The sequence below is a fragment of the Lissotriton helveticus genome, chromosome 8 (genome assembly GCF_964261635.1).
Source record: "Lissotriton helveticus chromosome 8, aLisHel1.1, whole genome shotgun sequence".
Lineage (NCBI taxonomy): Eukaryota > Metazoa > Chordata > Amphibia > Caudata > Salamandridae > Lissotriton > Lissotriton helveticus.
The window spans coordinates 44,199,281-44,212,234 of record NC_136069.1 but is presented as its reverse complement, the minus strand read 5'-3'; the positions used below and the strand labels follow the sequence as shown (position 1 = coordinate 44,212,234).

At 45.8% G+C, this 12,954-nt stretch overlaps 1 protein-coding gene across 1 annotated transcript in view; it reads right to left on the bottom strand.

Moving 5' to 3' along the window:
- Window positions 1-11,948, bottom strand: part of LOC144772309 (uncharacterized) — a 209,218-nt gene extending 197,270 nt beyond the window's left edge. The window contains exon 1 of the mRNA XM_078656540.1: window positions 11,829-11,948. The gene's annotated coding sequence lies outside the window, so the exon portion shown is untranslated. The remainder of the gene's footprint in view (window positions 1-11,828) is intronic.
- Window positions 11,949-12,954: the final 1,006 nt, after the last annotated feature.

Here is a 12,954-nt window from a genome sequence, read left to right as displayed (position 1 = left end):
GCAGGGGCCATCTCCCACTATGGGAGTGGAATCAACTTGAGGAGGTGCAGGACAACCTCCATCTACATCTAGATCAATCACAGACATCATTTTGAAATCAACCACCTCTCAAACATCACAACAACGAGAGCACGCCAAGGTATCCCAACTGTTTCTATTTGTAGTGTCCTGGCAAAAGAACCACAATGATAAGGGTATTACTATAGACAATCAAAAGCCCTCAGCGAAGAGTAAACTATGCGTAAGAGCTCCAACTAATGTTCAAGCTTGGGCCCTTCAACGGTCGGAGGCAATGGCGCAGAGAGGAAAGGCACAGAATGCAACAGAAATGTTCACAAAGTGAATCAGGTAGATGACCAAGAGAGAACTGAAAAGGATATGTAAAAGGAGGAAAGGTCAGCCTTGAACAGTTGCCCAACTACTTGGGCAATCCAAAAGCAGCTATTCCCAATATCCACAAAGAACCAGGTGTGGCAAGAAGGGACAGGCATGCTCGGAACAATTTCTCTCCAAATAAATCAGGAGAAAGGCTGGGCACAGTGGGATACTAAGGCTTACCAGACCACTAAGTTGTTGGTGGCAGTCCCCCAACACCGTCAAACGGCTCACTCGCCCATGGACTGCAAAAGCGGTAAAGATAGAGCTTTTCTGAACTGCAAGATGGGTTTAGGGTCTCGCAAAAAGGAGTGGGTACAAACGGAGAACATATTTTCTATTTGCTTTGTTGTTAAGGCATTAATGGCTTTCAATTACAATGTACAGTCACTTTATGGGACCATTTTGTTTCTCATTGGACCCTAGATCAGGAAATGAGAATCAAAAACTCACCTGCTTTATATTTAAACAACAAAAGAATGTTTGATGAATAGAACCATGCATTTGCAATGCATCCTTTCCATAAACCTTAAGCAAAAAAAGTGTAGGAGAGTCAAAATGTAATCTGCTGAACAGGGAAAATCGTTGCAATATGCAATAGCACAATTTACACTTGGAGTCTCCTGCAGTCACTGTTTCCTCCTTTTTAGGTCCCTCCTAGCCAGTGCATGCACTGTCTCTTTGAGGCATCTTGTTTACTATCAGTGGGCTTGGATGCCGTGATTGGCCTCATTGTTACTCTCGCTTTCTTGCTTTTTCTTTGCCAGCTGCTGCAGGTTTCCTCCCTCTTCATATGGTTGTTCCTCTTCTGAACATGTACGCATTTCTTGTGTACTTTTACTGTTTTATTCTTGTAGACACTTTTTTTCTTCGGCTTAAGTACTCTGATAGACTGTGGCTTTTTTAGATGGGTCACTTGTGTACTTCTTCTCCCTCCCAGTCCCTTTCTTCTCTGTGTTGCTTGCCTCCATGTGCTCTCCATCTATTGATGAGAGTGCTGTTGCATGTGCCTCCTACACTTCCTCCCTCCCTCCTTGGTTTGATGTCCATGTTGTTGCTTGCCTCTGCCACTCTCTCCCACCCGCCGTTATTTGTGTGCTTCCTTCTGACCCCTCACTCCCTCACTTTACTGTCCATGTTGCCCCAGCCCCTCTCTACATTCTGTGTTATGTGTGTGTAGGTGTGCAGATTTAGTCTGTGTGTAAACATTACTGGTGAAATCCGGCAGACACTTCATAATACTAGACTGAAAGCAACTGTACCCAACTATTTCTCACAAAATACAATTATTAGGGGAGTGTAATAACTCAAACACTCCCTTCTGAAGCTATGCGCCTGTTCTTATGTTACGATGCCTGCCCTGCAGTAGTGTAGGCAATGTGTCATGGGCCCTAGTGCAAGGAAGGAAATGGGCATTACTCAATTTTATAACTTTTCAATGAAGGAGAACTCTTTCATGTAGAAAATATATTTTCTAAGTATCTTTGCAGCCCTGCAGCAGAGGTGGGACTAGGTCCCCCAGCATCCTCGGGGAAAGAGGAAGGGCAACATGCAGGTGGCACGCTCAAAAAAAGCCAGAGATCTCCAGTAGTGTGCATTGATTATCGGCAGTTTCCCTGTGTCTGCATTCCACACACAGATGCTTTGCAGCTCTGCAAGTGGAGTGGAACTACGTCCCTCAGCTTTCCCAGGGAAAGAGGAGGGCCCACCATCCGTTGACGGGCTAAAAAAAAGCACAATCTATCGTATAGTGGAGTGCCAGACAAGACACAGACGGGCCCGTCTGAGACAGGAAAAGGCAGGACAGTACAATTAACATATACTGCTTTTGCTACCATCCAGTGTTCAAGGTCTGACCACCTCATTCTCCTGACAGTCAAGCCCAGGAAACTACAGGTTAAGGCATCTTTCTTATCATTGGAAAAAAGGAAAGCTAAAAGGAGCCCCCAAGGAACCATGAATAAGGCTGAATTGTAAGTACCCAATACAACAAGGAACTCTGTGTTGAATATTGCTAACTTAATTGTAGAGGTGGAGACTTTACTTAGCAGCAGGAACTCCTCCAAACCCAGTGCTTTAGACCAAAAAGTCCTGGACATTTTTTTAAAGAAAAATCCTCTGAACCGCCTACACCAGGGAATGCTCCTTCTATGCTTCCAGCCTCTGTGGATAATAAAGTTGTGGCCCATGCAGATATTGAAGGTAGCAATGTTGGGTTATGTAACCCTATTGTTGCATTGTCCAGCAATACATCAACTATTGAGAGTGGGGTGAATACTCTGAGCCTAGTTGTAGGAGCAGAAAATGCATGCACAAATGTTTTTTTATCCTGTAGCACATTTAACTGTTTGTAATGAAAATGTTGATACATACGGCTCTGCCTTAGCCGGAGCTAAGAGGGCATTTGGGAACAACAATGTGGGTACTATTTGTACATGCCAGAGTAAATTAAGTCAGCTCCGAGAAATCATAAAAAAATGAGTTGATGCAGCTTCCCTATTAAGAGGGAACTTGACGTCACTCACTGTTAAAATTAAGACGATAAACTCATATGGAAAATTTAAAGCGGTACTTAGGTTTCAAGGAAATGCGAGACCACAGAATGTCACAAGTTCAGAAAACACTGGGATGTACCCCTCACACCAGCTCAACCTAGTGACGGGTCTTAATAAACTCCTGTAGTACACATCTTCTTTTACATCCAGTGATTATACGCAGTCTAGTTTTAGGGGCACATTATCAAGGAAGACCTCCTATGCCCCTATGGAGTCTAGCATCAGGAACCCTTGTAAAACATGGTATAGGACATTTCCAGGAGGGTATTAGGACACAATAATTTTTCCCTCACTCTCTAGGGGTACCAGGCGGGAGAATGGGAATGTACCCCCAGGAGAAAAAACAGCCCTTGAAGTAGCGTACAAAGCATATCCAAGGGAACCCTCCACTAAGTCCTGAGAATCATCTAGAAGGCAATAGAAATACATATTTTATGATAAATACACCTACGTGTTCACCCTTGTCCAAAGAAAATGATGAGTGACTAGCTAGAGGGAAGGCTGGAGCTGGTAGCATATGATGGAAAAAGGAGTTGTCACCCAAAGTAATAAGCTTAGCTTGGCAGGGGGACGTGGTTGTTCTTGTGTATCTGTAGTTATAGAATCACACATTAACCCCAATGAGGCTAGTGTAGAGGGGAGGCAATCCCTAAAACCCACACAATTTGTATTCCTGTGGAGAACCTTGTAAAATTAAAGATAGTGTCATGGAACAGATCTGGCATTAAATCCAAACTCAATTGTGAAGGTACTTTTTTTTTGTAACCTCTTGCGTTTATGTTTAGCTATACAATAATTATGTATTCCGTCTGCAATTGTGCCTTTTTCAGAACACATATATTACTGCATATAAACAATTTCCTCATTTGCCCTTCCATGCACTAGAGTCATGATTTTGATCGTGCAGCAGGTGCAGTGACACATGGGCAAAGGTCTAGGAAACACATTTTGCACCGATTATTTCTACATTTTACTAATAAATAAGCATTCACAGGTGCAATTACCTTGCCGCCACTAGTGTAATGATTTGAATGGTGCAAGAGGTGCACTGGTACAAGAAGCCTAGGAAACCCACGGAATACCGATTATTGCCATATTTTACTACTACCCCCTATTCGGACCCAGCTCTGGCTGATGTCTCCCTGCTTACTGTCTGCCATTGCATTGCTCCCTGTGGCACAGTGCACATGCCGCCTTCTCTACTGCCACTGCTCTTCCTGACCCATCCTCCATACCCTCTTGGGCTTCCTCCCTCGCAGGCTTCCTCTTCTCCTCACCTAGAATACTGGCCCCCCTTAAAAGTGTATGGATCATCATTTTTCACACTACAGGCAGCTTTTTTAAAGAAACACTTAAAAGTTCTATAAAGTAGTACAGCCCTTTATGAGAGCACCAGGTATACTGCACTAAGACACTTTTTTGTGGCACTAGAGAGATTACATGATTTGACCAGAATCACAGGATGATAAGCTGACACCGAGACTTGAGCCCAGTTCAGCAGCTCTTTCTGTTATTTCACATCTTTAGTGTAGTCATTTGCAATATGTACTAAAACATGGACAATGACAATACATTTCGCATAGGCAAAACCATATTGGCTTTGCCAATGCTTGTTCTTCATTATTACATGTAATACGGTCTTGAAATAATACCTTTAGAATGTGCGCTGTATGAAAACATCTCCAACATTTAGTTTTACTTCAATGTTGTCCATGTAGAATAGCATCCCAGGGAATCCAAGTGGTGCGCATAACTGACTTGCCTCTAAGTTTACTATTGGAGTAGTCAGGGTGGGTGGAAGCATGAACGTTTCAAAATTCATGCGTCAAAACTGGTACTAAAAATACTAGCACTGACTTAGTTTGGTGCAGTATTACTACTATGATGAAACAGTTCTGCACGTGAATAACATAAATGTTTGGGATTTTAGGACACTTTTTAAAATTTCTTTTACATAAATAAAGGTGGCCCAAAAGTTAACAGTGCAGTGAATTTAAAAGGGTTTTCCTTAATAAAATAAAACAAGCATTACACTGTCTGTGCTTGTGCCGGTGAAGTCACTCTGGTGTTCTGTTTAATACATGCATTGCTTAGCTCTCATCAACTCGTGAGTTTGCCTTGGCTATAGTGCAAACCTGACCAAAGGGCATTACGTTGATACGCTGTTTTTTTCTTTTTAAAGCAGAGTGAGAAAAAGTGATTTCCCCAGATTTTATCTAAGGTGTAACTTCCAAAATCAGCTACTCTGGCCTGCATAGGAATAATGCTGCTCTACATTTGCTGCACTTAAAAAAGGATACTTTTTTCAAGTTCAAGCTGTGAGCCCATCCCAGACACGCTTTGTCAGATCTTCAGCCTTGCCAGCGAGTCACACCTGCTGCTGTTTACTCCTGGTTTCCTGCTCCCTTCACCAAGGTGTGTGCATCAGGATGCAGGAGAGCCCATCCCCCCTGACTCGAACGGTCACGGCCTGGAGCTGTCATCACCAAGGCTGGCTACTTGAGCCTTCTTATGCAGATATCTGCATTTGCACTTCTTTGGCTGGCAGTGGAAACGTCCGGGCGCGCTTTTACTTTGCTTTGCACAGGATCGAAACACTAGCTAGTGCCTCAGGAAAGAATCAAAAGAACCACCTAGTTTTAAACTAAATGTTAACACAGATGAAATAACAGAATATATGTATAGGCATAGGTCAGTCATGTACATGGAGTGATAAATAAGCTGCACAATAATAGGCTTGTTATTATTAAACCTTTTACAGTCTAATAAGTTAGTTGTTCGATATGTGGTTTATTTTTTTTATTGGTCTTTTACTTTAACTATGGGTTTGTTTTGGACATGTTTTGAGAATAAATGTCAGTATTTATCTGGAAAAAAAAACAGTTAAAGCGGAAAACTGGAAGCCTTAAAATCCTTTTAGCAATGTTTACAAAACATCTAATAATTTACAGAAACAATTCATCTAAATTCAACAGCTTAATGTAAACAAAGTTTTACTGTGATAATTAGAAAAAAAGTGAATATGCATTAAAATAGGTTTTAACATTGGGTTATGCATTTTTTCCTTTGAAATATGTGTGCTTTCTGCTGCTAACATGTGTTCCTAATGAGCAAAGTGTGTTTAAATGCAAAGTGTGTTTAAGACTGCAGTACCGCCACCTGTCTACAGGGGCAGAGCGAGCAGAAATATAAACACACTTTACAAAACACAGGTCCCCACAAGGCAATTTTTTTAAAAGTTGTAAAAATTTATACAGATGTTCCTGAAGTCATTTTCTATCATTTAGAAGACATTGCCTTGTGGGGACCTGGGTTCAGGTCCCCACAGCGCAATCAAGTCCCCACAGCGTGAGTGTGTTATCACACCCAAGTCCCCACAAGGATAGTAACACAAACCCAGAGCCACACACACACACACACACACACAGACAGACAGAGCCACACACACACACACACACACACAGACAGAGCCACACACACAGACAGAGCCACACACACAGACAGACAGAGCCACACACAAAGAGACACACACACAGACAGAGCCACACACACACACAGAGCCACACACAAACACAAAGAGACACACACAAACACACACACACACACAGAGCCACACATACACACAGACAGAGCCACACACACATAGACCGAGCCACACACACACAGACCGAGCCACACACACACAGACAGACAGAGCCGTATATACACACACACACAGAGAGCCACATACACACACACACAGAGCCACACACACACACACAGCCACACACACACACACAGAGCCACACACACACACAGAGCCACACACACACAGAGCACAGACAGAGTCACACACACACACACAGAGCCACACACACACACACACAGACAGAGCCACACACACACACAGACAGAGCCACACACACAGAGAGCCAGAGCCACACACACAGACAGAGCCATACACACAGACAGAGCCACACACACAGACAGAGCCACACATACACAGACAGAGCCACACAAACACAAACAGAACCACACACAAAGACAGAGCCACACACACACACACAGACACACACATAGAGCCACACACACAGAGCCACACACACACACAGAGCCACACACACAGAGCACAGAGTCACACACACACACAGACAGAGCCACACAGACAGACAGAGCCACACAGACAGACAGAGCCACACCCACAGACAGAGCCACACCCACAGACAGAGCCACACATACACAAACAGAACCACACACAAAGACAGAGCCACACACACACCCACAGAGACACACACACAGAGCCACACACACACACAGAGCCACACACACACACAGAGCCACACACACACACAGAGCCACACACACACACACACACAGAGCCACACACACACACACACACAGAGCCACACACACACACACAGAGCCACACACACACACACACAGAGCCACACACACACACACACAGAGCCACACACACACACACACAGAGCCACATACACACACACACAGAGCCACATACACACACACAGAGCCACACACACACAGCTCTCTGCCCAGTAACGCCCTAGGGAACAGAGGCACGACAAACTGGATCACAAGCAGGGCAGGGCACAGAGGCACAACAAGCAACGTGGGGGCAGGGCACAGAGGCACAAAAACCAGATCACAAGCAGGGCACAGAGGCACAACACTCAATGAGGGGGCAGGGGGGCACAGAGGCACAACAAGCAACGAGGGAGCAGGGGGCACAGAGGCACCAAATCCTGATCACAAGCAAGGCACAGAGGCACAACAAGCAATGAGGGGGCAGGGGCACAGAGGCACAAAAACTGGATCACAAGCAGGGCACGGCAGAGGCACAAAAACCAGATCACAAGCAGGGAATAGAGGCACGCGCAGGGAACAGAGGCACAAAAACCTGATCACAAGCAGGGAACAGAGGCACGAGCAGGGAACAGAGGCACAAAAACCGGATCACAAGCTGGGCACAGAGGCACAACAAGCAACGAGGGGCAGGGGAAGCACAGAGGCACAACAAGCAATGAGGGGGCAGGGGGGCACAGAGGCACAAAAACCGGATCACAAGCAGGGCACAGAGGCACAACAAGCAACGAGGGGGCAGGGGGGCAAGCACAAGCAACAAGGGGTCAGGGGAGCAAGCACAAGCAACGAGGGGTCAGGGGAGCAAGCACAATGAACGAGGGGCAGGAGAGCAAGCACGAGCACCGAGGGGGCAGGGGAGCAAGCACAAGCAACGAGGGGGCAGGGGAGCAAGCACAGTGAGGGGACAGACGCACAGCGAGGAGACAGAGGCAAGAACACGGGCACAATCAGGGAAGAAAGGCAAGAAAAGTGAGCACTCACCGGAGGACTTGGCAGCTTCTCGACTACTTCCGGCGGCGGTCGGAAGAAATGGCGTCACAACAGCGGCGCCATTTTCGCATTCGGGGAGTGGCTTATGCAGTTGAGTGACGAATGACGTCACGGAGTTAAAACTGCAAAAAACACGCCCCCGAATCCAAAAAAGACGGGGCTTGAACGGAGTGACGCCCCTGTCCTCCAAAGGCTGGCCTCCGTTTAGGAAGCCAGCCAATTGAGAAGAGGGGCGGGTTCAAGCCCCCGTACTAAGAAACATAAATTCTCGGCTGCACGACACTGCTGCGAAGTGTACGCTAGGCCGATACCTAAAAAGTGTATTGGAGAAGCACAGGGCCACAGGTAAAATTATGTTAAACCATGACGAGCAGTCCATGCACCCCAGATCTTCTTATATTTCTTTTTGCAGAACTGTACTATAAACTGCCTGATCTGTGGGCGCACAATAGTCCATGCCATTCTGATGGAAACACGCAGAGGAAGTTTCTGTCTGCGATCAGTGGCACGCAATATCATGCTTGGCTATCAAGAATCCCAGCCTTGCATGCAATATTTGCGCGATAGAAAAGGACCAGACTCCCTGGTGCCCAGAACTGCAACTTTAGGTTCAAGGTAACTAGGCTTGTGTGCGATTCTGGCCAAGGTATGAATGGACAGTTTCAGAACACATGGTAAAATGTAGCAGGGTATTGTATTAGGGACAAGCCAGGTTACTACTGCGGCTCAGACTCCACACCCGATAGGGCTGTAGGACATCCTTTGCAGGTAATTGCACTGTATTACTCTGCGATTTGAGAGGATGGCCTGGAACCGTGTTGCCATCTTTGCCTCCTGACAATCCTGGTCATCCAGCTTATCTAGGTTTTGCTCTAAAACTGCACTTGTCTTGCCTACATATTGAGTTAAGGAGTGGGGACCTATACAGTTTAGAAATGTCCTCGAGTCCAAGGGGTTTTAGAACTGATTTGGCCTCCAGATGGTTAAACTCTGGGACATTCTTCAGAGACTTATTATGTGCAGAGTGCGTGGCGGAGCTGGAGGTATCTGAAAAATTGGAATCGGTGAAGGTTGTACATCTGAGTGAGTTGCTCAACAGATTTTATATGGTCACTTCATCACACCTCACTAGTGAGATATCCCAATGAGAGCAGCAGCCTGTGCAGGTAAGAACGGTTGGGGTGGGTAGGTGTGGGGGTTGGGGTTAGACAGACGACGGAAAATTTATTATTTAATCCTCCCACATTGCATCTGTCAATCCCACTCACCCCTCACCCCCAATCCAGCCCCGCCGCTCTTCCCTGTACAGGCTGCTACTGGTTCCATGCTGTTCTGAGGTGTTGAGTTCAAGTTGCAATGCCAGATCTTTCCTATCCCTGACCAACCAGTCTTCTATTACTATAATCAGCACTGCCCAGTAGTAAAGGTTTAAGTTATGGACCTCCAATCCCCTTCAAATATTGTCACAGTGTACTTGTATTGAACCCTTGGTAGTTTACTGCCCCAAATTTACCTGTTGACTATGGCCTGCAAGTAGTAAAAAAAGAATATCTGTAAGATGTAGGGATAATTCTGCAGGATGGACTGAAAAGGAGTATAAAGCCATCCGTCCCACCATAGAGATGGGTAAGGAGGACCATATGTCCATATTCCCACAACAATGTTGCACCACGGCACTATTATTAAGGTCCCAGGCCTTTGCTGGCCCAGGGTGACTGCTGTACTCATGTATTAAACTGATCTTCCGCTATCTGAGAGAAGCACTGAGAGGGTGCTGTGCATTGGCAACCTACACCTGTCTAAAGCTGGATTTTTGCCAGTTAACCATCAGTCCAGAAGCAGCTTTGTAAACCTGCAAGATCTGTCACAGTCTCCATTGCGAGCCCTCTGGTTGTAGGAACGGTATGATGTCCGCGTAGAGGGATATTGTATCTTCTGACAAATCAGACCAGCACAACTCTATTAACTGTCCACCGCTTCTATCCACTCTGCCATGAGTTCAACAGCGAGGGGGGAGAGGAGTGGAGAGAGGGGACACCCCTGCCACGTGCCTAGTTCTATAGGTAAGGAGTTAAAGAATGGGCCATGGTGCAGATCCCTGTTCACACTGCAGTTATAGGTCCCCGCTCGTGCTGGCTCTAATCTTGTGGTACTCAGTCTTCCTTTGCCGGTTCCTTGAGCCAATGATCTTCAGCTGTGTTTCATCAAGGAGCTTTTTGAGCCTTGGCTTTTCTGCCTGACGTTTATGACAGACTTTCGTGCACTTTACTGTAGTGCTGAAACATGATGGCTACTGGAGATTGTCACCCCCTACCCTGGAAACTCCAAATCAAGGTGTCTAGTGAGGGAACAGCATCCAGCGCTTAAATGGCAACTCCATACACGAAAGAAAGTTACTCCTTAAAGGAACTTTTACCTATTTAATCAGCTGTGGCAAATGATATTAAACTAACTTAAGTCATAATAGAAGCATTTTCGACCTATTTCCCACTTTATTTTCCATGCTGATGAAAAGGAACTGAGTATGGTGGCTTGTCCAAATGCTCCGATCACTTATTAAAACCTTATATGTAGGAGTCCCTCGAGTGAGTGCGCTTGAGAAACACAGAGTCTGGACGCCGGATTCATCGAGGGAAGCCACCGTACTTGTTAGTTTCATCAGTCCTACAATAAGGTCGGACTAAAACATTTCCGGTGCAATTAAAGCAACAGTCTAGTTGGGATTTATTGACCAGCCTGTTCGAAAGTATAATTGGCAGAGAGGATTTAACTTCGGACTTCAAGAGCCATGCAGCCCTGAAGAAGTCAAGGATTCTTCCCCAATCAAAGAAACACACGTTTCGTTGATTGGATTAAAAGAAAAGAAAACAGAACTTTATTTCTCTCTTTGTTCACACCTACTGTTTTGGTGAAACTTCACTTGTAATTAGTGTGTGTGCATGGAATAAGAATTGCATTAAGGTTATGCCGACAACAGCACCATTCTCACCTTGCTCCAGCCTTGTTCTGGTCACTGCCCGTTCGTTTCTGTATGATTTGCAGGTTTAAAGCGGTTTTAGTCCTTCATTATCATATGACAGATGATGTTTTTAATACCCTTTTAGCCCCATTTCTTGCCCTGCCTTCACCCTCTGAATCCTGCTCAACAAAACTATCAACTGCATGGCATCTAAGGTATCGTGATTTAGGTGATATGGGGAAGTGCAGGGATATTTGTGTTCAGGGGCCAGTCCCAATTTTTACACCCCCCCCCCCCCTCCCCCACAAGCAAATTAAAAAAACGAACATTTGTAAAATCAGCATTTTCTCCCCTTTCAAACAAATTCGTAAAACGATGAATACAAGAATAAATTCCTTCAAAAATATCCCAACCTGCTCTTTAACAAACAGAGCGAATTGAAGCTGAATTCAGCTCTTGGCCTTTCCGGGATCAGCCCCAGCTCAGGGACGGCCTTGTGGCCTGGAGACCGCAGAAAGGACTCTACTATTTACAGGGAGACCCTCCTCCCTCCAGCACTGAGAGTCTCTGCTCACACTCTCACTCACTTGTTCTGGTTTCCTGCCCCTCATTCCCCCGGTCTTTTCTTCCTCATTTTTTCCGCGTGAACCGAGACCCGAGAGCGGCTCCGAGGAATGAACAGCACCGACAGCAGAGCGGGGATGAAGACGGGCCAATGCGCAGGCGCGGACACGGGATATTAGTACTGCGCATGCTCGGAGATAAGACACTGCATTCCACGTACAATCACATAAAACTGGTGTTCCGCGCATGCTCAGACAGAGTGGTTCATCCAGGGAATAGTTTTTTCTGTACTGACAGGTCCAGCAGGGGACGGGCTCTTACTGGACATTTTATGATTTTTTGTAGTTTTATAATAACACCAACTGGACCCAAAGGTATCAGAGCGATTTATTTGAACCTCAGTTACACTAGGTGCGGGCACGTTCATTTTTAGGCAGGAAGAGATTGAGTGATTTGTCCAGAATCAAAGGATATTTTTGAGCTGAGACTCAAATCCTGTTCATCAGCTTTTAGGTCGGCCGGTCTAGACGTTAGGCTACATCCTCAATCCTAGCTCGGTTTGTTTGTGGTTCTGGAAGTGCTACAGTCTGTGTAAAACCCTTGAAAGCAATTTAAACTCAGCAGTTTTGCTTAATTTGAAAGTATTTTAGAACTGACTTGCATTGGAATTTTTTAGACGAGTTTATATTAGCTGCATTGTATTAAAAATGTTCGGATTTAAATACATTTTTGTACCTGCTAACCCTTGTGATCCTATGTTGGTGTGGTGTTGGGCCTCAGGCCCACATGGCGAGAAAGGACGGACACAGACAGCAGGCAATATGGTGCACACAGACAGCAGGCAATATGGTGCGATAACTGGCCACAAGCACGTGCACCCGGGCCCTTTTATTGGCGGGGTCACGTCACTCGTGACACCCGTGATGGATGGGTGTCAGGGTGCAGTGTGCCCAGCCCTCGAGGGAGTGGCTGGCGTTACAACTTCCTGTGGGACACTAGAACGTGTCTCGCAGGATACTACAGTTGGGTGGGACTCTGTGAGCTATAATCTCCTCCAACAGGCCTGGTCCAAGCGCCATAGTCAGTGCCAGAGCTTCAGAAACACTGTGACAGTATGTAACACAAAGCGACAAGACGGGTGAAGAAGAG